Source organism: Petaurus breviceps, unplaced genomic scaffold, assembly GCF_028583685.1.
Source record: "Petaurus breviceps papuanus isolate PSGF00001 unplaced genomic scaffold, PetGlider_PUasm1.0 220, whole genome shotgun sequence".
Classification (NCBI taxonomy): Eukaryota; Metazoa; Chordata; class Mammalia; order Diprotodontia; family Petauridae; genus Petaurus; species Petaurus breviceps.
The window spans coordinates 9,532,849-9,559,892 of NW_027185876.1; the positions used below are offsets into that span (position 1 = coordinate 9,532,849).

General features: G+C 38.2%; 1 protein-coding gene and 1 long non-coding RNA gene across 10 annotated transcripts in view; one reads left to right on the forward strand and one right to left on the reverse strand.

Annotated features, from left to right (window-relative positions):
- ADGRL2 (adhesion G protein-coupled receptor L2) overlaps positions 1 to 27,044 on the reverse strand; it is a 372,405-nt gene that overhangs the window by 310,243 nt on the left and 35,118 nt on the right. Inside the window, exon 2 of one of the 9 annotated variants that reach the window (XM_069094614.1) lies at positions 23,104 to 23,266. The exons of the other annotated variants lie outside the window; for them this stretch is intronic. The gene's annotated coding sequence lies outside the window, so the exon portion shown is untranslated. The remainder of the gene's footprint in view (positions 1 to 23,103; positions 23,267 to 27,044) is intronic. 9 annotated transcript variants of the gene reach the window in all.
- LOC138166188 (uncharacterized) overlaps positions 1 to 27,044 on the forward strand; it is a 31,504-nt gene that overhangs the window by 1,340 nt on the left and 3,120 nt on the right. The window contains exons 2-3 of the long non-coding RNA XR_011169565.1: positions 288 to 438; positions 1,890 to 1,969. This is a non-coding gene — a long non-coding RNA (uncharacterized lncRNA). The remainder of the gene's footprint in view (positions 1 to 287; positions 439 to 1,889; positions 1,970 to 27,044) is intronic.

Consider the following 27,044-nt stretch of genomic DNA (forward strand, 5'->3'; position numbering starts at 1 on the left):
TATATAGATATCTAGAGAGATACAGGTATAGATAGATATAGGTATAGCTATAGATAGACCAATATAAGTATAGATATCTAGATGGATATATAGATAGATATAGGTATAGTAATATATAGATAGATAGGGGCATAGATATAGATATATTGATATAGATATAGGTATGGGTATGTTTACTTGTGACAACTGGATTCAATTAAAAAATATAAGTTCCAAGTATAAGGACATACTTCCTTGTGCCTGTATGGAAAAATTTTAGCAGCCTGCTTTTGTCCTGATTTCTCCAGGTAGTCTTTGGTTTACATTGGAAATACTGATTGAAACCATGTATGAGATGCTGAAGGTTTCCATTTGAGTCAAAATGGTCCAATGCAGAGAAGGCAAGTTGGTCAGCTCCACTTGGGAAATACCAGTTTTCATTTGATCTCATTGCCCTTTGTAAGTATAGCCTTTATCTCTATAAAACATGATTGCTGGTATTTAAATTTACCTTTTAAAGTAGTAAATGTTTATTGGATTAAATGGGATGGCCTCTACTCATGTCTTCCTCAACTACATTATCATGGAGTGTATTTGATCCTAAGTTCTGCAAGGCTTTATAAGCAGGCTACAAGCTCTGGCAGGTTCTGCCCCGCCCAGCAGGCTTTCACTAAAGGACTCACCATCAGATTGTATTAGTATTCTAAAAACTGACCTAGCACATTATGGAGAAACTCAGCACAAGAATGCTGGCCATGAGCAAAGAGGCTCCCATGGAGATGTGAGCATATGCTTATGGAATATTTCTTGAAGCATAATTTGTAAAACAGAAAAATGCAAAATGGCCAGCAGTTCTTTGTAGAAATAGTAATAGAATGGAAGAATTAAATTCAAACAAGTGCCCAGTATTGCCAGGCATTGCTCTAGGCAATGAGGACGCAAAGACACACACAAAAAAAAAACAACAATAAAGCAGTCATAAAAATTTTAGCCAAAACATTGCCAAGGACTGCAGTGACTTGAGCTTTATTCTCCATATCTAGGTTATGAGAAGTAGACTGAAATCCCAACTTTGATATTAGTGGTCCTATGACTTTGGGTAAATCATTTAATCCCTCTGACTCTCATCCTCTGCAAACTAGGGTGGGAGTACCTAAGTCAAATAATCAACAAACATTTATTAAGCGTCTACAATGTGTCAAATGGACAAGCATTTTACAGTACTAAATACCTACTATGTTTCAGGTTCTGTGCTAAATACCCAGGATACAAAAAAAGAAGCAAAGCTAGTGACTGCCCTCAAGGCAATCACAATCTAATTGGGGGTAGGGGTGGGGGGAGACGACAGGCAAGCAACTATGTATAAACAGGATATATACAGGATAAATTGGCGATTATTTAAGCTATGCTAAAACTGGAGATAGAAAGATGAAAGTCAAACAGTTTTCCTCCTCAAGGGGCTTACATTCTAACATGTGATACAACATGTACATATACTTATAGTGGATACAGGAAACATTTAATATAGGCACAAAGTAACTCTAGGGGAAAAGGCACCAGCATTTGTTGGAACTGGGAAAGACCTCCTACTGAAGGTATAACTTGAGTCTTGAAAGAAATCGTGGATTTCAAGGATCAAATAAGATGATATATGTAAAACTGGTGTCCACCTCAAATAGTAACAGATCCCTACAGGTCACATTTTGATTTAGAAAACCAAAAATTAATATTATCTATGTTTTACTGCATTTTTATTTTATTAAATATTTCCCAATTATTTTTTAGTCTGGTTCAGGTGGTACTCTGACTCAGGTTTTGAGTCTGATACCTCTGATATAAAGTTCTTTGTAATCCTTAAAGCACTCTGTAAATATTAACTATTATTATTGCTGTAATAAAATTCCTTCCAGGTGGTATAATGGATCTAGCACTGGACCTGGACTCAGGAAAACCTGAATTCAAATCTTGTGAACTCATTGTGTGACCCTGGGTGAGTCACTTAACCTTGGTCTGCCTCATTTTCAACATATGTAAAATAAGGATAGTAATGGCACCTATTCCTAGGGTTGTTGTGAGTATAAAATAGTATTTCTGAAGTACTTTGCAAACCTTTAAAGAACTATATAATTGATATTTATTATTATTTTTATTATACTATCAATTCATTGATCAGTACTCTTTGGATCATGTTAGACAACCAAGTTCCTAATCCAACTAATTGGTCTCTTGTCAATAAGTAAATCATCAAAACTGGAATCCAGGACTCAGCATTAGAGTGTAGAGTATAGATTCTACCAGTCAAGTAACTGTCATCAAATTGAATGACAATTTTTCCGACAGGATTTCTCAATGAATCCATGCTGGCTTCTGGTGATCACTGTTTCTCTTCCAAGTCCTCACTAACTAGCCTTTATATGCTATCAACTTTTTCTTTTTCATTGGTAGTTTCATAATATTAGGTAGGGATCAGAAAGTTAAAAAAAAAAAAACCAGACATATTTCTTGCAAATCAGTGGTATGATGATTGATTGATTGGATGTCAAGATGTTTCAGCAGAGAAGTTACCTTGCTAGCAGACAAAACTGTTGCTAGGGTATGGAAAATTAGGGCAAACTTACTTTGGAGGGCTCTCTACTGGGGCAATGGGCCATGACTTAGAGAAGCTACAGGCAGGTGTGTTGTTTTCAAATGGATTGAAAATACTCATTGTCCCTGCCTATACCCCAAAATGTGAAAAGAGAAGTAGTCCATTTACTTGGATATTTTGTCTCCCCCAATTTTTTTTTCAATTAACAAAAATTTATTTTCCATCACTACTCCCTTGGTAAAAGAAGAACCCCCCCCCTTTTTAAATAGCAAATATGCATAGCCAAGCAAAAGAAATTCCCACTTTGTCCATGTTCAAAAGATAGGCCTCAATCTGCAGTCCAAGCCTATCACCTACCTTCTCTGTCAAGAGGGAAACACCTTGTTTCATCCTGAGTCCTCTGGAATTGTGGTTTGTCATTATTTCGTTCCATGTTCTTACATCTTACAAAGTTTTTTGTCTTTATAATGTCGTTATTATATAAATCGTCCTGATTCTGCTTGCTTCACTTTGTATCAATTCACAAAGCCTTCCTAGGTGTCTCTGAAGCCATCTCTTTCATCATTATGGCGTCCCCCAGCTAGACTAAACTCCCTGAGGGCAGGGAGGAGGTCTTATAAAAATGTTGAGTCTCCTTTTGCATTTGACATAGTGTTCTGCACTCGACAGGTGCTTAATCAAGGTTCATTATTTTCATAAGTGTGAGGCAGGCAGAAGATGGAGATGGAATTGAGTTAGAATCCACTCTTTGTGGATATCAATTCTTGTTCTTATTACCTCCCACCTGACAAGTGCAGCCAAAATTCTGAGTAAAACCAGGCTGTAACTTCAGTGGAGACCAGCGGCCTCTGCATCTTTCCCCCTACTACTTTGTAGCTGGAAATTCCCAAGTTTGCTTTTGAATAGTATGGGATTTTGCCTCCTTTTATTTGTAGACTTTAGGAGGAAAAAAAAAACAACCTAAACTCTTAAGTGTTATCTTTTTAAACTAGCTCATGATTAGCACAGCTGTTATTTTAGTTTATTGTTTTATTGCTTTTGTAAAGAGCGCTGGGACTTTTATGAAGGTGCTAAGCTTATAGTATATTTTTAATCACCATTTCAGTTATCATTATCTTTGTCATTAAAAACTAAACATCTGTAGGGCTTCATTGGCACTCAAATAATATACATAAGCAATTAACAGTAAATATTAATAATGATCATGACAAACCCCGAGATATAAAGCAGCCATAAATAGAGCATGAAAAGCATATACAGTTCTCTCAAGCTTTACTCTCTGCCAAATATAATTTCAAATGTATTTATGGCCGAGATATCCATCTGATATATTTCTTATGGCTGATGTGCCCAGGGATTTAGGGCAATATATCAACAACCCCCAGTGGGGTGGATCTCACATCAAACTCTCCTAACATTAGCTGGCAGCAGGTATCCCTTCCCTCTTCTGTGTCTACTGTGACCTGCTCCAAGGTCAAGTTAATGAATATGTGATCCGCCATTCGTTTCCCTTTGAAAATGTTCTGATTTCTTACAGTTACTGTAATCTACTCATCTCTGGAATGTATTAAAGACAATGAATGAGTTAGAGGTAAAGTGCAGTAGAGCCTGATTACCAAGGGTATGCTAATCCTCACAGAAGCTTCCATGGCTAGTTGCTACAGCATATCCCTCTTCAGAGGCTCTGTTCTTTTGAACCTTATCTTCATTGAATCACTGGAACTTTTGTTAATTGTGAGAGGCTTCATCCACCCTGTGCCATCAAATCCTTTCCTGTTCCCCCAGTTTCCTTCCATATGACTGCCTTCCATACTCTATTATCCAGCCACCCTCCCCTATTTGCCATCTTCCTGATCTCTGCCTCTTAGAATCGATCAAGTAGATTTAGTACGAGGACCACAGTCTTCAGGAGGCCTCTCCCAGTTCCTTCGCCATCTAGTATCTTCCCATCCAAGGTTACCATGTGTCTCTTCTTAGCACTGCACTTGGCACTTAGCAGGTACTTAATACTTATTAACTGACTATATATATTTATATACAGACATATAAAAGAAACAACTATATTGAACTGAATTGCAACATAGATCAGGCAAGATCACATTAGGGAAACTACACAGAATAAATCCTTGAAGAAATTTTAAGAATTTCTATCTCCTTGCTGCCACGAAAGCCTTCTTTCTTTGGATTATCTCCAGTGTTCTCTTAGGGATTTCATATGGCTGCAGAGGCCAAAGGAAAGATGCCTAGTGGGTCTAAGGGACTGAAGAATATCATGAATCAATTAATTAATCAAAACCTGCTGTGTGCTAGACACTGGGGGATGCATAGACAAAAAAATGAAGCTAATGACTTCTGTGTGAGAAGCAGGGTAAAAATGCTATACTGAGGACATTACCAGAAAAACAAACCCCAAAACACATGGGTCGGTTTGGCTAACAAAAGTAAGATTAACAGATTGCCTGCCCAAATGCTAAACTGGTATCTGCAGAATATTAGAACACACATTGGATGATCTCCAGTGAGTCTCAATAATCAATCATCATGCATTTGTTAAGTGTTTCCTATGTGCTAGGGATAAAAAAAGGGAGAGAGAAAATAGTCCTTGCCCTCAGAAGGCTCCATTCTAATGAAGATTTTTTTTAAGAAGCATGGCCCCAAATCACAGAACTTGAGAGAGCATGGGATAGGTTTGCAGTTTTCAAAAGGTGAAGGGGATCCCCATTGTGAGTGGGTCATCTTTTCACTGAACTCTAACATACAAGTGGAAATGTCAATATTTCATTTGGTCTCAGAAGCAGAACCAGAGGCAATGTATGAAAATAGGAAAGAGGCACATTTTGTCTTGCTGTTAGCCAACATGTCTAACAATTAAAGTTATCTGCAAGTGTAATGGACAGCCTTGAGAGGTGGTGGCTTTTCTTTTATTGACAGTCTGTAAGAAAAGGCTAGATGAATCTTTGGCTAACATGATGTAATGAGGATTCCATTTTGGGTAATTATTAGTTGGATGAGATGGTCACTATGGTCACTTCCAATTCTCATATTTTGTGCTTCTAGAAGTCAGCATTATCAATTAAGACATTTATGTAGATAGACCAAACTAGATGTCCACATAGTGAAGGGGTATCAAAGAGAAAAGTGTATTGTTTTATGGGAGTAATCATGGATGGCTCTTAGATATGGGTTTTGAGTCACGTTTTGAAGGAGGTGGGGAGCCTGCATTGGCAGAAAAGAAAAGAGAGTTCATTCCATGCAAAGGGAATGGTACACAAAAAGAAATAGAAAAGGGAATGAGCAAATCACCTAAGGAGAGAAATAAGTGAACTAAGTTGGTTTGACTGCAACAACGGAGGCTCTCTGTAGGGAAATAATGAGAAAGATGTTGATGAAATTGTGCAAGCTTAGGTAGTGGCGATTGATGGGAGATCTTGACTGGCAGACGAAGGAGACCATTCATGACATAAAAGGAAGATACGATAGAATACTGAACAGGAGAGTAACATTAGGACAAGGTTATGATAAGGAAATTTTTTAATGGAGCCAACCAATATAGGAACTTTCCACTTGATAGAGTAGATAGAGAAATGTGTTAAGAATTTACTAAACAGAGAGCCCTGGTTCATTTCTATAAGTAATGTCCCTGGGCCTGAGCAGTCGGGAAGCTGGCTGGGATAATGGTTTCCTGAAGTCAAATGACTCTACCTGCCTACACAAGCCTAGTTAATAATCTCTAAAAAAATCTAACCACCTGTGAGAAAGAGATGGAGGAAATAGTAATAAATAAAATATTTTACAGCACCTCAGGGAAATATACTCATAATTTACCCTCCCAGGCTTATGGGGATGTAATTATGACACCTCAGGCACAATTTTCTGTAAAATTTCAGGCTCTGCCTACATAACCAAGGGAAGTAGAGCATTGAAACAACCAATAAAGCCAGAAGAACACTTTCCATTCAATTTCAAGTGAAAATGGGGGCTAGAATTACCCAGCCAATTGCTTCAATTCTATTTCATTATATGTGTTGACACAGTCTTGTCTACATAGGTCATAGAACAAGAGTGGGTGACTCAACCCGTTGAACAACTTCAGTCATTATTTTGACCGATGTGTTTTTGCCACCATGGCCAAGCAACCCTGACAATATCCCCTGTAGTCATTAGGATGGCTTGTTTCTTCATGACTCTACTTACAGCTTGAGGCTAGTCAATGTGGCAGAGTCAATGGGATTATAGGATAATCAATCAGACCATTTCAGCCATTTTGCCAGAGTCCTGAAGGACCAGACAACTGCAAGATCTGTTTGGGCCTAGTGATTGGTAACTAGACAGTACTTTATTGGAAAAAAAAAGAAGAAAAGAAAAAGAATCTGGGGCTTTTGCTGGAGTGCCAGCTAATTATGAGTCAAAACTATGATATAGCAGCCAAAAAGCAACCTTAGGTAACAAAAGAGAAGTCTGGGGCCAGGAACAGGGAGGTTATAACTCTCTGCTACTTTGTCTTGGTTAGACTTTATCTGTTGTCCATACTACATACCAGCAAATTACTTTGTTCAGTTCTGCATAGGAATATACTTTAAAAGCATAATGATAAACTGGAGGGTCCATAAAAGGATGCCCAGGATGATGGAGGGTCTTGAGTTCATAAAATATGAAGGCATTGAAAGACATGGGATGTTTAGGTTGGTAAAGTGAGGACTTTGGGAAATTGGGAGGGGTGGTGCAGTAGGAAAGACATAGCTCTATTTAAGTATTTTGAAAGCTGCTAAAGAGAGTGTGTGTGATGGACAGAGAATTGGCCTCAAAACTTAGAATTTCTGGGTTCAAACCCTGTCTCATACACAAGTATCACTATGTGATCCTAGGAAATTTATTTAACCCCTTCTTGGCCCAAATGAAATCTATGACTATAAATATCAGTACTGGTAGAAGAAACTCTGTCCTCTTTGGACAATTCCCTACATCAGTGAAATTGCAGGTCTGGTCCCCATTCCCATCATCTGGAGGAAGGATTATATTTATTCTAATTGACCCAGAAGGAAGAACTAGGAGAACTAGAGGAAAATTTATCAATCAATAAGCATTTATTAAACACTTACTATGTACCAGGCACCATGCTAAACACTGGGGATACAAAGGAAAAACCAAAACCAAGAACAGTCCCTGCCCTCAAGGAGCTTACATTCCAATGAAGGAGACAACATGTATATAAATAGGTTCACACAAGATACAGAATAGAAAGAAGATAACATTCAGTTGGAAGCAAATTGTTGCTTGATAGAAGGAAAAAATTCCCTAACATTTATGACTGTCCTAAAACTCATTGGGCTACCCCAGGAGATGATAAGTTCCTATCCTACTCTTTGAGCAAAGGCTGGGTGACCACTTGTTGGGTATATTCTTATTGTTTGTCCTAAATGGCCTCTAAGGTCCCTCTCAAGTGAGAGTCTGTTTTCCTGTGAGTGTGAAAACAATTAAGTAGGTCTTATTGACTATTGCCCGATCTCCCTGCCTATAGAGATGGCCTTAAGGAAACTTGGTCAAGGGTGACAAAATAACACTTGGAGAGGACTGGGAAGGTTCAAATATCAAAGATGATTAATAAAGAAAAAAATTATATGAAGTATCCTGTCTCCAAAGAGACAGCCCTTCTTTTACCATGGTAAATTGTAATAGAGTTGAAGGAAAAAAAGATATAAACTTAAACTGCTCAAGAAAGAAAAACAAGAGAAAAAAAGGGGAAAGAAATACACACATCATCAAATCCCAGGTTCAGATGTTTCTTTTGCTTAGTGTGGAGGAGCACAGTTAATAATGGATTATCTCCCCAAATGCTTGAGATGTGGCACAGCAAAAGGTAGGTCTGTTCATTGATTTAATTTTTGCAAAGTCAGATCATTTTGAGAAAACAGGACTGTAAGAAAGTACTAAAATTGCTAGATGCAGCAGCCCAGTTAAAAATAACCACAAATGGAGACCTACCCTGTGGTAAGACAAAAAAGCAAACTTGATTTTTTTTGAATTGTGCTTATGCAGAATCAAGGAATTTCCAACATGGATAAATGACATGAAGAACTCAGTTGAAATTTAATTCAATTCAACAAACATGTAATGAATAAAAAAGGTTTTAATAATAAAATTAAAACCAGATATTTTAAGAAAAAACCCTCCAACTATATATCTTTAAAGTTCTTTTTTTTTTTTTTAAATATTGTCCGTGAGTTGATTTAAGAAGAAATTAGACTCAAGTTTTCATAGCCTGGGGGACATGACATTCTCAGTAGGGAAGGAACCCTTGTCTATGTTTCTCGTTAATGTTGTAGAGAGACCCTGGGGCTCTCAATTTTCAGAGCATGATATAAAAATCCTGTTTTTAAAATTACTTATTTAAATACTAAGTCATTTAAAGATAGAGCGATGATCAAGAGGGTTCCTCAAGTCACTTGATAAGCTGACAAAAGCAGTTAGTTATTGTTTGGAACTTTGTTATCTTCCTATGAAGAGTATGAACAAGCTCCTTGGCACCTCATGCAGAATGGATTTCACTGAAGCTCACCCAATTGGTGGACTGTTAGAAAGAATCTCTCTTTGTGAATGAAAGGTGTTCCTCCTCAGGGCCTCTGTCTTTTTACCTTTCAGTCTTCTAGCACAGAAGAACCAAGAGAGATGATCTGGTTTGGACTGGTGGGGTTGGAGAAGAAGAAATCTTCATTAGGAGAGGTTAATGGCAGTCCCATGTAAGAATCATGTGGATATCTATATGTGCTTGATCATGTGACCTGAGAAAATAACTTTTGGACACTGTTAAGTTCCTAATCCAGGCCTTAGAGAGGCAGAGGTGTAACTCTCCTTCACAAGGCAGCTATGGAGAAGGACACAATGTGGACAGTGGCATGTTCCTCATGGTTGGCTTTCTAGCAGCTTTAAGTCAGAGAGTTGGAATCTGATCTAGTGAATGGTGGGTGGGTAGGTGGGGATGGTTGTTCTTACACAGTGCTACAGTTCAAAAGTTGTCTCATAGTACCAAGTTTGGAGGTTTAAATTTATCCCATTTTAAGATGGAGCTAAGAAATGAACTAACCCTCAGTAGAGAAGTTCAAGTATAGAGTCACCCATGATGGGAGAAGCTTTAATATGGGAAAGCAAGGCACCTCCACAGTGGGTTTTATTGTTACTCTGCATTCCTCAGATGGGAAGTGGGGCTGTCTATAGCATTGTCCCAAGTGTGTTTCCTTTCCAGAGAAGTCTGAGCTAGCTTTCAGAAGGTATTGATTGGTAAATTGATCTGGAACTCACAGGAGTATTAGACATTGTCCACCAGAAGCCCCAAGTTTATTTCCCTTCTAAAGGGAGTCTATGGGGTATTATTATGAGTATGAAAGGCTTTAGGATGTTGTAGAGACTTCCCTCACCTGAGTGGGAGAATTGTATTGATTCCCTATGGCTTATGATAAGAACTTCTTTGTGTTTTTGGATTTTCTATAGGGTAAAAGAAAGGCTTGTCTATAACTGATATATTCATTGGTGCCTTTTGTGCTTTATGGGTTGTGAGATATCTCTTTACCATGTCTGTGAAGGCCTAGACACATGCTATGTGCTAAAATTTTCCAAAACAATTTCTGGATAGGGCTATAATTAACCAAAATTACAATAATATTTTGGGATGGCCCTTGAGATTAGACTCATTGTGTATAAGCCTGGCATTTGGGGTACTAGGCTATGGATTACATAAAAATATTATATTAAATGAAATTCTATGAAATGAAAATAGAAATCCCACATTTGTAATGATATACCATAACATCCAGAAATATCCAAAAGGCTGATAGTGATGTTCAGAAAAAAAATGCTGGACTAAATAGAAGTCAAGGCACCTGAATTCTAGTCCTATTACTTACTAGCAGTATAACTTTGGATAAATCACTTCATCTCTCTTGGCCTCAGTTTCTCCTTCTGTAGAATGAGTTGTTTTTGGACCAGATAATTGTTAAGGTACCTTCAGCTCTATTATTTTATGATTCCATCATTCCATTGGTAAGAAGAGGCTACATTCCTCATGTTATATTTGGGGAGTTGTAATGTTATACAAAGAGCACTCTTGGGAGGTGTCCACCATTGGACAATCTTCAAGGGGGGATTGAATTCATTCCTTCGATCTTCTCTTAGGTGCATTCTGTGACTTGAATCTAAAAAGGCTCATGGCTTGACTGTAGTCCACTTCAGATACCCCACAGAAAGTAGACAAACCACACTAAGTCTAATTGTATCTCCCTAGAGATACAGCAACATTAGCCATACCCAGAAAGGAAGATCGGAGGGAAAGGTAGGATGCCATATAAGAGATGCCACAAACTTCTTGGAGTCTTACCTATCCTTTGCTTTTCTGCTATCCTATCCGCTGTTTTGTTATACTTGAAAAAAAATAGGCAGATCTGATTAATGTATACCAGCACTGAAGGCAACGCAAAATTAGTTTAAATGTGTGCCCTTCTCCTAATGTGGAACTTTTGTCATTTGTTTCCAGTGTGCAATTCCAGCTGCACAACTCTATCCTTGAATCAACAGTTAACAGGAAAAGAGTTTGAAGATATTAAGTGGGATGGGGTGAGGAAGAGGAAGGCAGGTCATAGACAGATTAAAGACACTAATAGAACAGTGAAGCTTCCAAAGGGATAAGAAGATGAAGGATATCCAGTAAACGAGAGCCAAAGCTAGGTTGGCAGATACTTACGTGGTCAGAGCTAGAAGTTGAAGGACTATGTATAGGTGACATAAAGGAATGGAAGGTTTGAAAGGGAAACTGGTGGAAGGTATGATAAAGAAAAGAGGAATTTACAAGGGGCAAGGGGAACTGGAGAGAGACAGTGGAACAAGAATTGCTTTGTTGAATAACAGTGTTTTTTGGAATAGTTAGAATGTTTAACCACTGCTCACCTTTTTACAATTGTTCTTTATAGTTCTCCAGAAGTTCTCCTTTGTGGAATAATGGTCGAGTTCAGGTCCACCCTGTTTGCTACCCTAGAAATTTGTCTGCGTACTCCCTCCCTGACAATTTGGCAACAAATGTCTACTTCAAGACAGGGAAATTACATGAGTAAATATGGCAGCCAAAATATATTAGCGTTACATTCTAACCTAGCTGATGTCAACATGTTCTCTCCCATAGCACATTCCTTAAAATAGCCTAACCAGGTAGATGAGTCTTCAGGAAAAAACAAACAAACAAACAACTCCCTTAAGGATTAGTGGGAGGTACAAATAAAGTATTCTAGGGCTTCCCACAAGTCAATTTAGTGAGAACACCATAAAAAGAAACAATATCAACCTCTACTAAATATTCAAGCTGTACACAAAGAATTACAGAATCACAAAATGAGCTGATATATGATGCACCTGGAAGAATATTATCTGTTTAGATAAACTCAGCACCAGAAATATGTAGAAGTTTGGAGAGAGTTAAGAGAAAACAGTGGAAAAAATGAAATGGCTGGGGCAGAAGAGTGGGGAGGGAATCTTGGAAGGAAAGATTAAAGGAACTGACTAACTGACTTCTAAGGGTTGACATGATAACAGTCTTCAAAAATTTGAAAATAATGAATGCTGTAGAGACAGAGGAATAATTTGGATTGGTAAGAGACCACAGAAGTAGAAATAAAACCAAGAAAAGAAACATGTTTGCTCTGTATAAGGAGAAATATCTTAACAGAGAAAATATTAACTTCTGGAACATTCTCTTAAGGGGAAAGCAGAATTCAGAAAATTTAAGACTAAAAAAAAATAAGCTGCATGCAAGAGTGGGAAGGTTATTGCTTGGAACATTTGGTGGACTGGATGATTGGTGAAGCCTTTCTCTATTTGTTATTTCAAGTAGTTCAATCAATACAATCATATGAAGGTAGGAGAAGGAAATGAGCAAATAGGTGATTTCAAAGAGACATGGAAAGACTTGTATGAACCAATGCAGAATCAAGTAAGCAGAAACAGAAACACAATTTATACTATAATATCAATATTATAAAAATGAATAATTTTAAAAGACTTTAACAAACCAATAAAGAATGAAATGAGCAGAACTAAAAGAATTCATGCAATACCAATGACATTGTAAAGACAAATGACTTTGAAAGTTGACCAAACTTTATTCAATGCATTGACTTTCCAAGACTCCAGAGGAGCAATGATGAAGCAAGCTATTCCCTTCTTGATGGAGATATGATATACTCAAGGTACAGAATGAGCCAGAAAAGGAATTTGTTTTGCTTGACTGTGTATTAGTTACAAAGAATTTGTTTGTAGAGTGGAGAGTGGGAGGAAGAGAAGAGATTTCTGTTGTTGTTTTTCTTAATGACACGAACAAAAGAGATTTCAGTTAATTTAAAAAAAGAAACAAACAAAAAAGACAGTCAAGGGGCAACATGTCTAGGAATGAAGGCTCAACAAAAGTTTTAAAAGAGTTGTTATTATCAAGTTAGTCAATGGCCAGCACGAATGGTTCTCTGATTATCATGGAAGGGCATAAACACTTTACATCTGTATGTCATATTTTTAAAAAGTCAATTAAAATTTTGGCATATTCATATGATGGAATATTATTGTACCATAAGAAAAAATTGGTATAGCTAAAATAGTACTGGCTCTTTAGTCAAAAGACCTGGGCCCAAATCTCACTTGAGATATTTACTAACTATGGACCTTGAAAAAAGTCCTTGAAAAAACTTTCAAGATCTCAGTTTTTTCATCTGTAAAATTTGAAGGTTGGACCAGATGGCCTCTGAGGTCATCTCTACATCTAAATTAATTAGTCTCTCATCTACAATCCTATGGATTTCAAGAAACAGAGGAATAGATAATAACAACCACACCCAACATTTATATAATGCTTTGCAAAGGGCTCATTTGATGTTCACAACAACTCCATGAGATAGCGGCCATTAGACTATGAAGTCCTTGAGGCACCTAAGTGATGAAGTGAATAGAGCACTGGCCTTGGAGTCAGGAGGACCTGAATTCAAATCCGGTCTCAGACACTTGACACTAGTTGTGTGACCTTGGGCAAGTTACTTAGCCCCCATTGCTTTGCATTCTCCCATCCAAAACAAACAAAAAAATGAAGCCCTTGGCGGGGGGAATTTTGTTTTTGCTTTTCCTTGTATCTGCATTGCTTTGTACACTGCTTGGTACACGCTTAATAAATGCATGATGATGATGATGGTTCTCATTGTACAGATGATGGCGCTGAGGGAGTCGGAGTGATTTGTACTAGGTCACACAGTATATGTGTGAAGTGAGATTTGAAGACTTACATGATCTGATAAATTCATAGCAAATAAAGTAGACTATGAATACATACAGTATATATATATATGTGTGTGTGTGTGTGTGTGTGTGTGTGTGTACTGTAGCAATGAAAATAGAAACAGCACTAAAGCGTATCTGAGCTCAAAATAAATCTAATGACCAATCTTTGGTCCACAGGACAGATAACACCAGACAGAGAGATGGTGCTGGTAGTGGTGGTAGGGTTATGGATGTGGGATGTTGCATACTCTGTTAGACATTGCAACTGTGCTATATTGTTTCATTTAGATATTTTTTCTTGTTTACAAAGGAGAGTTTCATTAGTGGCAAGGGACAGTATATCAGGAAGTAACTGGTATAAAAGATTAAGAGGTATTGAAAATACTATCTATCTATCTATTAAAAGGCATTGAAAATACGATCTATCTATAATTTTCAAGCCAAAATAATACAAAATATAAAGTCTTGGCTTCAAGGGCTAATAGCAAGCAACTGTGGTGTCCTGTGGATCTTCAATAATGAACATCTAAATGCTCTTTTCATCGGGCCCTTTGTGTCTTTTCCCATAGCTAAGCCAAGATAATTGTTCAGGGGGCTAATTTCTGAGGCTATTTAATAATGTCTCCTGCTAGATGTCTCATGTAAACTCAGCAAGGGGAAGCACCTTGTGTAATAGAAAAAGCCTTCTACTCATTTTAAAACTCAAATTCATACTTTTCCTTTACAAAAGGCTCCCCTGCTGTTGGAGTTTGGCAACCGCCATGCCAACTGCATTGGGGAAGATTGGATTAGGAGGCAAAGCTGACTGTGCAGTTGGGCTCTACTCTCCAGCAGGATTTTTATGTAAATTCCATTACAGATCATGCTTTTGGAGATAATGAAATGGATACAAAACACTTCAAGGTTTCCAAGTCAGCAAAAATAATGAGGAAGACAGCCAGAGGACTGATTTAATACAGTTTTAACATTTGGTCATTTGTGTGAATTGACCTGGTATTTGTATGATGTCTTACTTGCATGTTGTTGTTTTTTTTTTTTTTTAAGGCTCTTGGCTCTACAGGTTATTAGTAATGTGTGAACATTAACTACAAAAAGTTTTTCACACTTTAGACTATAGTAAGTGGCATAGATGCATATTTTACATGCTATTTTCTTCAGGGAATAATAATACCAGCTTTTCTTCAAGAATGCCATTCCTCTGGATGCAAAATAAAGGGACATGTACCTTATAGATGGATGGAATTAGCCAAGAGGCACATGTTTCAATGAACGAACTACAAATTTAAATGGATGTATATTCACCTATAGTTATTCTATGTAAACTGCAATGACAAGAGGTAGGTAAAAATACATTTTTGAAAAGATGAATTTTGAAAAGTGGGAGGGGGGTTTAGATTTTTAAAAACAATTCTCAGCCAGAGTCAAGAAACAACATCCAAGAAAAATATCCCACAGCCCAGTGCAGAAAACGTATCCTTCATCTCCTGCCATTGTCCTTATCTGTTTAGGGCATATACCATTTTTGCCCAAAGCTGAAATTTCCATTAAAGTCAACGAGAAAGCCAGGAGAAACCCAAAGCTCTTTTGACCACAATGAAGCAATTCTCCAGGTTGAATAAGAATGTGAACGAAATATGTGTTTCTAATATAAAGTCTTCTTGAGAGACATTATCTTATTAGCTGAGCTGAACTTCTCAAAAAGTATGCTCATCTTTATTCTGGGATGACAAACACACATGGAATATTCCCTTTGGTATACTTAATAATTTCAGTCAAAGTAGGAAACCTATTGACATTTCACCTCATTGCCAAATTAAACAACATTAGAAACATGAACTGTTTCACTGATTGCCACATTTTTGTGGTGAAATGCTGGGATCGTGGTATGACCTTTGGCATGCTGGGTGCCCTGGTGATATCCCATATGGTGTTTCTTGTTGAAGGAGAGAAACCTTTTAGGAATGCATGTGCACTCAAAGACCCAAAAGGCCTGACTTAGATTGTTCTAAGCTCTTGACTCTCAATAAACCCTTATGGAGCTGTCCAGTGGTGATACCTAAATTGATTTGGGACTGGGTGCATGCACATCCTTTACAGTAGATAGAAAGCTTTTAGCATTCCTGAAACAGTGCCTTTAAAAAGTACAATGTTGACTCCACTGAAGCCAGAGACATCCCTAGGGTAAGACAGATCAGGTCAGTCATCTCATGCCTGGGCTTTGGTAGGCTCTTAACCGGTTAGCAGCTGGGCAGAGATTGAGGGAAACATCCAGCTAGGACCTGGGAGGTGGGTAGTTTTTCTCTTTAGATATAATTAACCCATTCCCTTCCCCAAATTAGGTACACCTACCCTTCTTCCTTTACAGAAATCAGTTCAGTGTCCTCCTAAAGCTACCACATTTAAATCTAGTTTTGAATATACTGCAGTATGGTTTGCCATACTGTATAAGTCAAGGAAAAAGAGTCAAGAGATCTGTAAACTTGGATGGGGAAAAAAATGCACCTCTATTTTCAGCAACCTCTAACCAAAATTTAGTATTTCCTGCAATCAAGGTGCCAAATAATCCCATGACCCAACGTTAAGAACCATTGTCCTAGAGATAGCTAAGGCCAGATCAGAAGTTCAATAAATATAATGGCTTTCATTTCATTTTAGCATTTTAACCCTTCTCTCCCCTCTCCCTTTGCTTTTGTCTCTGTCTCTCTCTCCAACTATTTTCATCCTCACTGTCCACAGACAAAGAATTCAGAGATGTCACAGGAAAACTGTATTGAAGCATACAGCTCTGGGGGTAGCAGAGTTGGTCCGAAAAAAATCAGAAGTGGACCAAAAGCTTAGGAAGAGTCAACACTGTAAGATGGTAGTCCAAAAATCCTATTACATATAGCACTAGAGAGGTGACCTTTCTACTGCCATGGTCAGATCATATCTAGTGTGTTATTGTTCAGAATTGAGTGTGACAGTTTAGGAAGAATATTGCTAAGCTGATGATCATCCAGAGATGGTGGCCAAGACATTGAGTTCATACCATAACAGGGTCAGCTGAAGGCAGTGGGGGTGCTTAGACTTGGGGGCATGATCCATGATAGACAGATGGATGGATGGATAGATAATAAAAGTTCTATCTAAGCCACAGAGTGGGAGCATCTCCAGGGTGAGAAGTCTGATGGAGTTGGGGGAATGACAGAGGAAGCTGATGCTGGAGTATTAAAAAGAGAAATTGATTGTGAGTAAAGAGAGATTGAGGAAATAGTGTGTTGTTTGCAAGAGCTATGACTCTATTGTCCTGGTGGGATGATGGTAGACAGGCAGATTACTCACTCTATCAGTAAATCCAATAGATTTTGTTTTAGGAGTAAAGGAACAGAGATGGAGGAAGCTGATTGATGCGTATGAGGGGCAGAGTTGGTATGACAGCTATGGAAAAGAGAGACCTTCATGCTTCTGACTCCAAGAGAAGATATACAGTTTCAGGCACTTTTCAGGGAGATAGAGAAAAAGATATTGGGAAGCAGCAGACATGTAGAGGAGCTAGGTCCTAGCTGCTAGGATCTCGATAAATTTCTGATTTCTAGCTTGTCTCCTTGGAGATTTGAAGGAATTTCCCCTTGAGTGAGACTGGATACTCTTGATTGGGCTGAGATCTCTTTCTCTCCCAATGGGAGAGTTCATTCACTCAACTTATTATCTAGAATATTCTAATTTATATAACTTCTATGATTTCTGTTTGCCATCTGCTGGTATAAGCGGATTTATTTGCTATTCACTATCTGTGATGGAGAAACAAAAGCATTTGGTGGGAAGGGAAAAGGCTTCAGATATGGTTTAGGGCCTTTCTAACCCTTCAAGGAATTATGACCAAGAAAGCAGCTTGAATCTAAGAATGAAATCATTTCCCCAATTGATTAACCATAATATATATAGTTAATATATAATTAACTTATTAACAGTATGTAGGGGGAAGATGGAAATAATTCTAATGTGGTACCCCCTCTTCGAGGAAAACAGATTAGGCAGCCTTGTGGTCTCAATCTGCAATCTATTCAGACAGGAATCAATCTCCCTTGGAGGGGAGCCAGGAGATTACACACACACACACGCACACACATGCACACTCATACACATATATACAGAGAGATAGATGATAGATATATAATGTGTATGTATATATATATATATATAATGAGTATGTACATTATATATATATATATGTATGCGTATGCATATGTATATCTTCCAGTGATCTCCATTTAGGTCAATGCACATGAATATCTATATAACATATGTGGGCAATACACACACTTTTATACACCGTACTCATCACTTTAATAGAAGCCTATACCTGTTGATTTGTGAGCAGAAAAACTCAGAGTGGGTCCTGCCACTCCCAAGTGGGAGTGATGAAAATGTGACTTTTTTTTTCTTGCCCTGATTATCAGTAGAGGGTCTTGGAGCCTCAGAAGATGGAAATACACATGCTGGGTATTATTGAGATTAACCTTTTAAGATTTTATTGTAACATTATTTTGATTAAAATCTTTGCATAGCACGTCCTTTTAAGTGAACCTAAATGAAATGGAGGGTGTTGTGGTTCAGGATGAAAGGAGGAGTTTAAGATAGAGACCAGAGCCATGAAAAGTTTTTGGATGATACTGACATAATTCAGAAAGTAGTCATACCAATCACAAAGGGGTAGAATGAGAGGTGAGTGGCAGCCTGTTCTCTGAGAGCCCAAGAAAGGAATAGAGATGGTGGTTACCTCTGAATGCCCTCTGGAATTTAGTGGGGGCAACAGTATAAGTGAGGCTGACATTCTGGAGGGATAGCCACATGCCCTAGATCTTGCTAGATGATGATGATGGTAGTAAGAGTGATAGTAATCTTAAATAACATTTATTTAGAAATTTAAGGTTTGCAAAATGCTTTTCACTTATTTAAGCATCACAACAACCCTATTATTTTGCAGATGCGGCAACTGAGGCAGAAAGGGTTTAAGTAACTTGCCCAGGATCACACTAGTAAGTGTCAAAGGTGGAATTCGAACTCAGGTATGCCTGACCTGACATAGTCTAGTACCCACCACATTGCCCTACCTAGTTAACGAACCAGACATTGATCACACTGAATATGTTAGACCAGGAAATCTCTAAGCTCCCTGCTTGTTGTATAGCCTGTGATCCTAAGTTTGTGACCTTAGCCGTTGAGGTTGATCAGAGCCTTTCACTGGGTTCTTTGTATGCAGGAGGCCTCTTTAATCCAATGCCAGAAGTCTGGGGCAAAAGCTTATACAAGGTCTCATACAGACAGCGGTATTGTAACTATACGGAATCTGGTAGTGAGGGACCATAGCCTGCCTGCTTTGAGGCTCTGTCCTCTCCAATTTTCCCTGTTGGCCCTCATTATTTTCTCCTTTCTTGGTCTCATTGAAACAACAATAAAAGAGAATAGGGATGGAAAGGGTATTTTTTCACATTTAGCAATTTTTCATATATGCTGTTATATATTTGCCTGTTCCCTTCTTTTGAAGGTAAAGCCTAGAGAGCCTTGAGCGTTTATTAAGTCTTCAATCATTCTGTATTACCTACTAACCACATTCAAAATTCCTTTGTTTGGCCTTTAAGGAACTCCAACATTTACTCCCAGTCTTCTTTCCCAGTTTTATCTCAGATTACCTGAGATAACCATGATCCAGCCAAAGAATTGCCCTCTGCTCCATTAAGCATCCCCTGGACTCTCTAGCCCCTGTGCCTTTGCTTATCCTGTTCCCTTTGGTTGATATGCCTTTCTCTCCTAGCTCTTCCTGTTTAATTCCTGCCCTTCCTAATTTTCAGTTCAATTGACATTCCTTCTAAGAAACAGCTCACTGATTTCCCCATTCTTGGGAACTCCCATAGCTACTGTGACCAAAAATCAGGGCTCATGGTCTAACTAAGGTTCCTTTAGAGTACCTTGATCTGCTTTGACCCAGAGGGAAGAACTAGGAGCAAAGGAGGTGCCAGGGAGAAGGTGCAACATAGTAAATTTAAGCTTGAAGTCACTTAAATTTGTGAAAATCCACCGGTGGTGAAGAGGGGATCTCAATTCTAACAATTAAGGCAGACCAGAGCAGAATGAGCTGCTTCACGAGGTAGGGTATTCTTCCTCCATACAGGACTTCAAGAAGAGGCTCGTGATCACTTGACAGGGATGGGGGATTAGGTGTGGACTGGCCTCTGAAGTCACTTCCAATTCTAACCATTTTATGATTCTTGAAATCAAGATTGTCTCAGAAAACCCAGAAGATACTCTGTACACATAGCATTTTATCACTCTCTTACTGCATTCCTACATTCTGCCTTGTAATACAGTCATTTTTCTCAAGTGGATTTTCATACAGGTCACACCGAATACTTTATCACTTGCTATTCTCATTAGCTACTATGGGTTCGATTCTCATTTCAATGCAGATAATTCCCACATCTATGTATGCAACCCCAATCTCTTTCCTAAGCTTCTGCACCAAATCACCAACTGCCTTAAAGACATTTCAAATTGTAAAGCTTGTAGAAATCTCAAACTCAACGTGTCCAAAACAGAGCTCATTATCTTTTCCCAAAAATTGTTCCCTTTTCTCAACCTTCCTATTACTATCAAGGACACCACCATCCTTTTAGTCATCCAGGTTTTCTACCCTGGTTTCATCCTCAACTCCTCATTCCCACTTATATCTCATATACAATCTTTTGTCAAATCTTATTGTTTTTGTCTTCATAACATCTTTTAGACATGTCCCCTTCTCTCTACTCACACAGCTACCATCTTGGTGAAGGTCTTCATCACCTCACATGTGAGGCTATTAGAATAGTCAGAAGTAGGACTTGAACCCAGATTCCCCTGTTTGTAAGGCCAACTCTAATCCACTATTCCAGGCTGCATACTTTTTAAACAAGTGCTTAATATAAAGACAGCAACAGCGGCTGTTCCTTCTAATACAAAAATTTATCTTGCCCTAGTGAGCTGGAAAGTTCCACCCACCCCTTTTAAGAGGATGAAAGGTGAATATAAGGATTTAAGTTCCCAATTCAATCAGTTAAAAGGCATTTAATACGTATTTACTATATGCCAGGTACTGTACTAATCAACGGGAATGAAAAATGAAAGCCCAAAACATCCATTACTGACCTCAAGGAGCTTACATTCAGATGGGCGAGACAACATAAAAATATGCAAGAATTAGAAGGAGTAGATGGAAGGTAATTTGGGAGGGATGGTCACTAGAGGTTGAGGAACCATGAAAAAAACCTGTAGGAGGTGAGATTCATGCTGAGACTTGAAGGACTACAGGCAAACTAAAAGGTGAAGGTGAGAAGAGAGAGCGTTCCAGGTATAGGGGCTGGCCAATGCAAAGGTGTGGGAGCTGGGGAAAGAAGTGTTATATGGGAAGAAGGGCAAAGATCCTGGGGCAGCTGGATCATGAATAGCTGGAGGGGAGTAAAGTGTAAGAAGGCTGGAGTGTTAGGAAGGGACCAGGTTAAGAAGAGTTCATGTTGCTTCACGAAAAAACAGATTTCCGAAAAAGTGTTTTTTTCAGAATGCTAACACATACAGTTTGGGGCTGTTGCTAGTTGTACTGTTTAGACCTAATGTCTGGATAAAATGTTTGTTCAAAGCTAGCACACATTGTATCACTCAAGAATAAATGTAATGCGCCACTTTAGGATAGAAGAAAGCCCATCTGTTTGCAAATAAATGCAGCTTATTTTTTTTTCTCCTTCTGCACTCCAGGGTGGACTGTTTGGTTGAAAGTATATAGTATTTATGGAAAAACAAAAAAGGGTCGGGGGTGGGGAGTTGAGGGACTGACTGAATTAGCTTCCTCTAGAAAATAAATCTGGATGTGATCAGGAACAGCCAAAGCAAAAAAAAAAAATTGGAAAAACTCAAAATAATTTAGCAAGCAGTTCAAGTCACTTAAATTTATGGAAATCCACTGGTGGTGGAGAGGGGACCCCAAGAGTAAAAAACAAAACAAAACCCTAGCAACAAAGGAAACAAGACAGGTTAAAAACTGAGAAGGGAGAGAAGTAACAGAAATTATGAGCTATTCTCCTACCTTAAAGAAGTGATGATTTGCACCCATGAAGCATCAGCACAACAACCCATAAAAAGAAGAAAAAACTGAAACGTGTTCAAACCTGCACTTGGAAAATGACGCAGGTACAGTAGCACTCGGCCACAATGATATAAAACTGTCTAAATACAATTGTTGCAGGATTATTCTTGAAACACGAAAAAGACTTCAAGTATGCATTGCTTCTTGGAACCCTCCTGATGTCCCCTGCCCCACAATCAATGAACAAGACAAGTAAAACAGGACCAGTGCTGTGCTCTCTGAATCCTAATTCTGGCTTGGACTTTGCTAAATCTTCCTTATAACCCTGTAGTATTTTTTGTCCAGATACTGTTTCATGGCACAGAAAGGCAGAATGTACAATGAGATACAGCTTTGCTATCTGTTCACTATAGGTATTTTAGTCCTAGGTGAAAATGAATTCTCAGCTGTTATTCATATACAGAAAAAAAAAGGGCTTTTCTAAATCTAAAATTTTGTGCAGAATGAGTAGATTATTATTAGTTAATAATGATGATAATATAACAATAGCATATATCTACAGAGTTTTGAGGCTTGTGACTTAAAAGGTGGCTGTCATCACTGCCATTTTAAAGATATGGGGCTTAAATTTAAAGAGGGTTAGTTAAATATCCAGGTTCACATAGCTGCTAGTTATATAAGCCTGAATCAGAACTCAAATCTCCTGCCTCCAATCCAACACTTTTTACACTATACCATTGGTATAGTGTAACTCAAATAGAAACAGGCTCATAAACTGTACCTAAGGATCCCTGCTAGCTACATGTTGACTCAGTTTTAAAATGTAAAGTTATCTGTGTTTTATTGTATTTTTAGTTTAATTTGTTAACTATTTGCCAATTACTTTTTAATTTATTTGGCCCTACTGGGGAATGTTGCTGGTCACATGTGGCCAGTGGGTTAAATGTTTGCTACATCTATATGACACCATTTTAAACAAGGGAATATTTAAGCATATGTATTATTGAAAGGGTAGAAGCCCAAGTCAAATTCCATCCCACTTCCTGAACTTCCAGGGGAGGGCTTTCCCCTTCAGAACTCATGTAATCCTTTTTGGGGGACAACCACCTGATGTACAAATCACAGTCCATTTGTGTACTGTAGTTACCTGCATTCCTGCCATATCCCTCTACTTCATTATAAGCTTGATGAAGGCCCATTAGATAGAGCACTGGACCTGGAGTCAGGAAGACCTAAGTTCAAATCCAGCCTCAGACACTCACTGGCTGTGTGATCTTGGGCAAGTCATTTGTTTGCCTCCGTTTCCTCATCTGTAAAATGAGTTGAAAAAAGGAAAGCAGTGGGTCACATATAATCTTGGTACCCTCTACACTTCCTGGTCAGGAGATCTATGTATTTCAGCCACTTAGTAAATGTTTGATCATTGAATGATTGAGAGATTCAAAGAATGAGGCACTCTAAAACATACCTCCGTATTTTGCCTAATATCCAAATTAGCTTAATAATTTTTACTTCAACCAGAAGAGTCATGCTAAAATTAAATCTTAGAAGAACAAACAGATACGTGATTAGTGACATTAAATACTAGGGAATTGTTAGCACCTCAATTCCTTGGGGGAGTTAGTTCAGTTAACAAACAAAACCTATTGATTTGTTTTTGTAAAATTTAATGTTTAGCAAATCAGGTAAAATTAGCTTTGGTAATGCTGATGTTTGCTGAAATCTGGTTTTATACTTGGGTCATATGGCCAGAAAGCACATGTATGCATTGGATTTATTAAGTCAGGTCTTAGAGCTAGAGTTGAGAGGAACTTATTGAGGTCAACCCCCTCATTTTACAGAGAAGAAAACTGAGGCCCAGAGATATTAAGAGACTTGTCCAAGGTTCTTTGACAAACATAGTGTCAGGAAATTTGAACCTGGGTTCTCTGACTCCACAGCCAGTCCCATTTTCCACCACATCATGATTATAATAATGCCTGTGAGAAGTCAGGCTCTGATTCTTCTCGCTAGCTAGGTTCCACCTTCCCAAGTATTCCTTCATTCATTCAGCAACCTGTTATTAAATACCTACCATGTGGTTGTAATGATAATGGGCATTTGAAGATCTTCCCTGCCCTTTAATAGACCTAGGGGGGAGTTTGAAGATCTCCTCTGCTTTGAAAGTAAACTCTGACCCCTAATAGGCTGAATATAATCACATGGAGCCTATGATGGAGGGAATTTGCTGAAGGGTAGAGCAGAGCCCACAGGAAGCTGGTCAGAGCTAGTGAGATGGTGGTGAAGAGGCAAGGAGTCAGATAGGCTCATGAGTAGATATTGATCTTGTATTGGTTTGTGGGAAGGCTGAAGGATGCTGTGGCTCTCAGTGTTATTATGGCTTCTGATATCTTTGGTACTATGATGGAATTGGCTTACTGGTTTTGGGATTTGGTTTTCTGGCATCTAAATAAATGCTTCAGTTCTATCCTCTATCTGGAGAGTTTGGTATATTTTGTGATCCAATGTCACGTGATACTTATAGTCACGGTCTTTATCATGATTGTGGGCACCGTAAATATAGCATTGGTGCTACAGTGGTAAGCTTTGTAATAAGCATCCTAAATACAAAATAATTTAAGAGATTGACTGTCCTCATGGAGCTTATACTTTGGCATGTTAACAATGTGGGTGATAGTATGGAGCACTAGTGTCAAATTCAAATAGAAACCATGGCCACTAAATCCCACATAAAGATCCCAGCTCATCCGCACTGACTTAGAAAATCACACATTAACATTACCTATGTTCTGCTGTATTTTTATTTATTCTGTCAAATATTTTCTGAGCACATTTTAATCTTGTTTGGCTGCCCTAGAGAATGGTGAGGGATTTGTGGCCAGCAGGCCCCATGTTTGACACTTCTGGAATTTAAGAATACCTAATGGCTCAAAGGGGAGGAAGTAAGGTGGCACATTGGATGGAGCATTGGCCCAGAGTCAGGAAGACCTGAGTTCACATCTAGCTTCAGACACTCACTGGCTGTGTAACCCTGGGCAAGTCACTTAACTCTGTTTGCCTCAGTTTCCTTATCTGTAAAATGAGTTGAAAAAGGAAATGGCCAACCACTCTAGTATCTTTGCCAAGAGAACCCTGCATAGGGTCATGAAGAATTGGACATGACTGAACAACAACAACATCTCAAAGGATCAAGCTACATCAATCAAAGTAGCGCACCTTATCCATAAAGCAAAGAAAATAAATACGGAATGAAACTTTTTACTCAAAGTAAAATTATAATAAAAATTTTATGCTGAATGATTTGTCTGGTCCTTCTAGTGTTAACTTCATTACTGGGCTTGAATTTTTTGACAGTTTAATTTCCAGAGAATCATACTAGACTCTTGCCTTTAGATCATGAAAATAGAATCGGCAGAGAAAGTAGCATTCTCAAATGCTGTGACCAATTCCAGGGGCACTTGAGACTAGGATATAAAGCAATTGGATATGGAATAACATGAGCCAAACTGTGGCCCTTTGGTTTAAGTGGATAAACAATCCTGCTTCAAAGAGACAGCACTTACTCTCTCCCTACCCCTAAACTGGCAATATGAGGAGATATCTACCCCCGCCTACACCAAGCCATATTCCTCAAAGGGGAGGTAAACAGATCTCCTTAACAACCACAGCTTTGGGTTAAGACAAAGATGCTTTCTTTGGGAATGTGTTTACAAAATATGGAAAATGGTTGGGTGGAGCTCTATTTCTACCAAAGGATTAACCCTAGGTCATGTAGGCATGTATCCCTGAGGTAAATTGTACACATCAAAGTGCTTCTAGGTCAATGAGAACTATGGCACAGAGGATCTGAAACTCTGCTGTAAGACCGGGTGTGGGGTTGGTTAATTTGTACAACTGGAGTTCATTAATAATTTATGGCGTTATAGCATAAGAGAGGCATAGCGACTATCCATAGTGGATAAAATGTTGGAATACATTAGACCTGAGTTCAAAGCCTTTCTCTTATACTTACAAGCTCTGTAACTAGGGACAGATCACTTAACTTTTCTGAGACTCAGTTTCTGAATCTGTAAAATGGAGACAATAGCTATACTACCTACTTCATAGGGTTGTGGCATGGATAAAATGAGACAATGTATGTAAAATGCTTTTCAAACTTTAAAGCACTAGATAAAAGGTGCATTTTTAAGAGCTTAACTATGCACCAGGGATGATGCTAAATGTTGAGGATATAAATATAAGCAAATAAGATAGTCCCTGTTCTCAAAGAGCTTATATTCTAATGAGGGAAGAGGGCACAAATGTATTAGCTAATATACAGGTTTAAACAGATAAGAGCTTTGATTACATTTTTGATATGTATTCCCATTATGGATAGGAGAGAGCTGTCTACTGAGGAACTCAGCTGTTTTACTCTGGGATAAATTAATCTGAAGAACCACCTTGGGAAATCCAAGAGCTATGGAATTAAGAATAAAATTTGCCAAATTCAAGATATATTTGCAAGAAAGATATTGTTATATAGGAAGCTCATTTCTACATCTGTGTTAATGCTTTAATTAAAATTGATTTTTATTTTAAGTCAGGGACTGACTCATTACTGATGGGGTAATTTCTAATTAAGGTGTTTGACTATACAGTCAGTACACTCAGTTGATAGAGCTAAGATAAAAGTTAAAACAAAACTAGAAGATAAACTAAAAAAAAAGAGAAAATATATATTGCATGCAATGAAAACACCAATCAACTTAACCTCACCTACTTAAGTTATTGTTGCCAAAAGATTGGAAATGGATAAAAGACACTGATGTTGATTAATACATTTTCATACAAAAAATGCACTGATTGCTCTAACAAAGGAACCAAAATAATCTTTAAAAATCTCCTTAGCAAACTCTTAGCTCCTCTGCCAAAGGCAATACTGACTTAGTATACAAACTTTAGGATAAAATCTTTTTGTAGGGGGGAAGGCAGGGCAGTTGGGGTTAAGTGACTTGCCCAAGGTCACACAACTAGTAAGTGTTAAGTGTCTGAGGCTAGATTTGAACTCATGTCTTCCTGACTTCAGGGCTAGTGCTCTATTCACTG